We start from the raw sequence: 6,157 nt of genomic DNA on the forward strand, positions 1-6,157 counted from the left end.
CTGGTAGAAAACATGCCTGCTTTTAGAAGGAAATTCAGTACTGCTCAGCAATTTATTGACCTCAATGTGCCAGGTACTCAATGTTGGTCTTCGGAAGAGCTGGATTGTGTTCCCATCTTGAGGCGGTTAGGGGAGGGCATTTATTATCATTATATAAAAAGAAGGGAGTTTCTACCTTATTCCCAAGATGGAAGACTTATCCTAGCTTCTCATGGCCATGGCATGCCCTTACATGTAAGTGCTCATGCATGTTCTCTCATACACATGTGCAGAAGTCAGGATAAGCAATATTCCACGGAGGTTTGTTTTTGTTCCCTTGCTGGGCATGACCACCATTGTCTCCTGATGGTGGCTTCCCAGTACCCTTGGACTGTTGAATTGTTCATGGTCTCTATCATGATTAGGAATGAAAAAATGTGTATTTTTTGCTTATTTACTTGTTTATTTATTTTGAGATAGAGTCTTATGTACAACAAGCTGGCCCTGAACTTGCTGTGTAGTTGAGGGTGACCTTGAACTTCAACTCTAATCTGCCTTCCTTCACTGGGTGGGATTGCAGGCCTGCACCACCATGCTCGGCTTCCTGTAGTTCTGGGGATGGAGCCCAGGGCTTCCTGCATGCTAGGCAAGCTTTCTACCAACAGGGCTACATTCCTAGCCCATGATTGGGCATCTTAAAATTGCTGGCTATGGGGTTGGAGGGATAGCTCCACGGTTTACAGCACTTGTTGCTCTTGCAGAGGACGGAAGATCTGGGTTCAATTCCCGGCACCCACATTGTTTATTACAACCCTCCATGACTCCCGTTCCAGGGGACCCGACACCCTGTCCTGGCCTCTGCAGGCCCCAGGCATGCACATGGTGCATGCACACACATGCAGGCAAAATACTTATATGTATAAAATAAAAAAATCTGTAAAAATTGCTGTCTTTTACTATTTTATTGAAAGAAAAAAATGAAGATTTATAAAGCTTTGGATGGTTATTATAATTTAGGATGTCATTTGGTGGGAGGAAGGCAAGAGACATTAATAGAAAGGTGTTTCACATGAGAGAATTGCAAGGGTGAGGAAAAACTCAGCAGTTAAATGAAGAGGCATCTGTTTCCACACAAGAGCACAGAGCACAGAGCAAACCATAATTTGCTAAAATAGGATTCTAAGAAGGGGTATTGTGACTAGACTTTGGGACAAAAAAAAAATAGAGTCCATGAAAGCAGGCAAGTGTTTTTGCCAAAGAGCATGGCCTCGGAGTTATCCAGGGCAGTGTTAAAAGACAGAGATGCCTAAATAAGGAAGGCTTCAGATGGTCAAGCAGAGACAATTTCAGCATTGCAAAGACAGTAATTATGGTCACTAGGAATAAGTTTGGCTCTATTAAAAGAGCAACAGCACTTACAGAGAACAGAGAATAGAATTCGCGCCAAAGAAAATGCACCCATGAGCTTCTATAACGTTTATAAACTGTTCTATCAATTCAACCCAACTAGCACGGGCCTTGTGCTGGGGGATGAGCACAACTAATAAGCACACACACAGTTAGGAGGTGGAAGAGGAACAATTAAAACCTGGCTAAGGTGGGAATGTCTGGTTTGATCATTTTCTGTCAAACATGTTGGCTACCCAGAACTGTAGTGACCTAGAACCAAGGTGAAAGATTTCAGGGTCTCCTGGTCGAAGCTAACAGGCTGGGAATAGAGACTATGAGCTGCCTGGTCTGCAGGCTGAGATCCTGCAGATCGCGGGCTCTGGAGAGACAGGCCTACTCCTGGCCCCTGCCTTCTCTTTTGAGTCTCTCATTGGCCTGAAGCTTGGCCACCAGTGAGCCCCAGGGATCTATCTGCTAGTTACCACATCCCCAGCCCTGAGATTACAAGTGTGTGCTACTGTGCCTGCTTTTGGTGGCTTCTGAGGATTGAACTCGGGTCCTCATGCTTACAAAGCACGTGTTTTACTGACTGAGCCATCTTTCCAGCCGATGTATTCTTTTTCCTTAGACAAACAGAAATAATCTTTTGATGTTCATTCACTGATTATATAGCCAAACTTGTCAACAAGAAGTCAAAAACCCTTAACCCAGAGGCTGAGAGGGAGGGAAAATGAAGGTGAACTGCCTACAACCAAAGCCAACATGCCTAGGAATACTGTCTGGGATTTGGGAAAGAGTTTCGGACCTCCAGTCTTAAGGAACTGGGAGATACTAGACAACTGTTTCTCTTACAGTTTGGTCACCATGAACCAGCTGTTTTTGTTCAAAGTTGAAGACACAGTCATTGCATCTCTGTCAGGTTGCTCCGTCTTGCCCAGGGGTCCAGACTAAAGGCTGCCCTCTCCAGGTAAAGGACCAGCGAGACCAAGACTGATATCCTCCCACGTGCTTATGTGAGATTGACAGGAGGCCTTGAAACTGTTTTCCTCTGATGTGTTTGCTCCGAGGACAGTTGTGTGACTCCGGCTGCAAATGTAATGGAAGTAGCCTAGCTTTGGCTGAAGCACATACGAGAGCCACCATGACAGTGGGGGCAGAGGCCACGAAAGCCTTGATCATTAGAGAAATTAGCCAGTCAAAGGCAATCAACAAATCAACGATTCATTTAAGAGCACTGGATAGAGATTTCTCAAGAACAGTAGTGGAAAACCTTCTTGCCTCAATCTTTGAGCTTTTACAGAATTAAAAAAATTCAAATTTTTTAATTAAATTAAATTTAATTAAATTAAAAATCATTCCTGTGGGCTTGCAGGAATAGTTTCCTGCTGCCTCTGATCTCGAGTCAAGGCTAAAAATGAAAGAATATTCTGCCTCAGGAAATGTTTTCTCAAAGATTTATCTACTTGTGTTGTGTGCGTATCTGTGTATGTGTATGCTAAGTGTGTAAGTATCTGTGGAGGGCATCAGATCCATTCTTGGGGCTGGAGTGGCAGGCAGTTATGAGCTACCAGATATGGGTGCTGGGAACTGACCGTGGATCTTCTGGAAGAGCAACAGGGCTCTTACCTGCTGATCCATCTCTCCAGTACCAACAAGAAATTTGTATATAGCCTCTGATGCATCATCCAACCATACAGCGGTAACAATTTAGCTCTTATTAGTCAACCATCTATGCCAGGGACAGCTCCATATACTGGGGTGTTAGTCCAAGAACAAGGAAGGCAAGGCCCTGCTCTCATTGAGCTTTAGTTCTTTAAGTTATATCTGGTCTCACTGAACTTAGAGAGAGACAGCAATGTAGTGACCCTGGTCCTCTGGCCCCAGCCAGTTACCCTCAGTTTGCTGCAAGCCCTTATATATCTGTTGCATACACGGGGCTAGAGCAAATCAAACCTTTCTTCAACAGTTGCCCAGGGCTTTCAGGGTCTAGCAGAAGCCCTGATAGGCAGGGCCGGGGTATATATGAACATACAGCTTTCCAGGGTCTGGGTTTACTCATGTCCTATGCTCTGTCACCTCTGCTACTGTAACACTAGGTTCCACTCTAAGCCCAGGTCCTCATCAGTTCTGACTTAAAACCATATAAATTAGGAGCTTAGAAGATGGAGATGTATGTGGCAAATTGGGAAAATGTACTTTCAGGAGGTATGTCCCTGTAAGTTGTCCCTAGTGAACTCATTGACTTATAACAGGCTGCCCTTGTGTGGATTGTTCTTTGGGCTAAATGTGTCATCTTATGTCTCTCATGTGTCCCTGGGACAATCAGACAATAATAAACAGATGCCCAAAGTAATACTGGGGAGAGACAGTCTCTAAAGACGACAGAGATGAGGGAGTATGTGAACGGACCTCCATCCCCACAGCTAACTTATAGTAATTACATAACTATTTCCTTAGTTTTTGGAATAGAGAATATTAATATATTTATGTCACGATTTCTGAATGGATATGGAACCTTTTTTCCTACTAAGGAAGGTTAATAAGAAGAGTCAGTTCATCTGAAAGTCTTCTCTCGGGGACCTTTCTTGCCCCCAGCATATCCAAGAAGATGTTTGTGAAACTATAGAAGAGTCACCTTTCCTGGGGACATTTGAGCAACTATGCACTGTGTTCTGCTGCAGAGTTTGAGGTACACAGTAGAAGTCCTAAAGTAAATGGGGAACTATCTACAGTGCCCATATGCCTGGCCCACTCTTGCTGGCTGCCTGAGCCGTGGGTTTCAAGTGGAAGCCCACAGCGATGGAAGTAAGGACTCACCAGTCACCACCCCACCCCTTCCCCCAGTCTCTCTTTATTCTCTACTTACACACCCACACGGCATAAGGACTTGGCGCGTTTAAGGGACTTGCTTGATCATTAATAGAGCTTTATTTAATTGGGATTGCCTGCAGAGTTTCCTGGAGTCAAGTCTGAAGGAGTCTTGGGAATAGTCCTTTGTCCTTAAGTTAATCACTCCGAAGATCCCTGTCGCACAAGAGAACAATGATTCTCTTGTGTCCACGACAGGAAAGAGTTGAGCAGAGAGGATCACCCCTCTGTGCCTGGCCTTTTCTGTGAATACTGAGTCTACACTCAGGCCTCATGCTCCTATGTAAGCGCTTAACTGACTGAGTGTCTCCCCAGTCTGTGTCTTTTCTTACAGAGCCATTTGTTTCCAAGCAATGCCTCCCGCAGAAGAAGAGCCAGAAACCCATGACCTACAGACTCTGGTGATGTCCGGACTTGGCAGACATCAGTCTAACTCAAGACACCATGCCTGGGTCTCTCACACAACTGAATGTTGGAGTCTTGTCTCAGAAAAGTGAATGAAATTGTAGGACAATATCTGGGAAGATGCGGTCTGGCGGAACCTCCACACGAAGAACAAACACCTTCCTTCTGCTGGAGCTCGCTCTACAGCCAGACTGGCCCCCAGCACAGCAAACAATAAAAGCAAGCGGATCTTACTGCAGCTCCCATTCTAGAGCCAGCTGGTAGAGGGCTTCATGGTTTATGTAATCAACGGTGGTCACGTAAACACTGCTGGTAAATGCTTGCTTTTAAAACAGTCATTTCTGGGCTAGCGGAATCCTCCAGCCATCGCTGTCGGCACCATTGATGTGGTTGGGTTGCAGCACGTGCAGGCTGTGATGTTTCCTTTCTAAGAAACCGGAACCTCTGTTTCCCCAGAGGAAGCTGGGGGAAGGAGCATGTCACTCACAGACACACCTCAGCCACTGTCTCTGTTGGATTTGAGTGGGTGGAAACACGTGGCCCATGGAATCAACTGGCTTCTCAGTTCTTGATGATTGTTGGTCAGCTGAATCAGCACTGCTTCCCAACGCTGCTAAACAAGCTTGCGTTTTCAACAGGTAAAGAGCCCCCAAGCAGACCCTCCTGCATCTCTTCTTCCAGGCAGACATTGCTATTACAGTGATTCATTTGCTTTCATCTGATAAGAGCTTGGAAGATCTTCCCTTGGTTACAGACTGGTTGTTTGCTGTGAGGGAAAAGTACACTTTCCTTCAACAAAGTGTTATGGTAACGACTTGGTGCAGTTACTGGATCAAATCTGGGGTGACATGGAAGCTCTGATCAGCATCTCTCAAAGAGAGCGCTTCAGAAGTCTGGAAGCCAGGCACTGTGAAAATGGCAGAGACATCGAGCCAGAGATTTAATCTTTCCCTTCATTTTAAGTGCGTCATATTTTCCTGAGTATAGATTAGTGAAACAGGAGGACGTCCATGTTCAGCCATGTGGGACAGAAATGGGAATGAACTACAGAAGAACAATGGGGTAAAAGCACAGAAAAGGATAAGATGCAAGACAAAGATGCAGAGAAAAGGCCCAAGTTGAAGCCTGATAAAGTAATGAACCAGTCGGAGCCCTGGCAAGATCGGTGAGTGAAAACAGAAAAGCCACAAAGTGATAACGTCACCTTGAAAAGGGCTGAAGCCACAAATCTGGACGAGGCTGAAAAGGAAGGCGGCACACACGTGCGGCTGCGTCAGAAGAATAAAACAGACAAATTCTTAGGGACTGTGAAATTAGGAGAAAGCTGAAGTCACATGACTTAATGAGTTTCTGAGAATTCAGGAGCAGCACTGTGCTGGGGGTCGGATGGGGTTTGAGAATGTGCCTCAAAGGTCTATGGGCCGAAGCTTGGTGTGACAGTCTTAGTGCTGTTGCTGCTGCTGCTCTTCCTCGTCCTCCTCCTCGCCCTCCTCCCTCTTTTTTTTTTCTCAGAGTC

This window comes from Microtus oregoni, unplaced genomic scaffold, assembly GCF_018167655.1.
Source record: "Microtus oregoni isolate MIOR12 unplaced genomic scaffold, Mior012 000033F_ref0000390, whole genome shotgun sequence".
NCBI lineage: Eukaryota > Metazoa > Chordata > Mammalia > Rodentia > Cricetidae > Microtus > Microtus oregoni.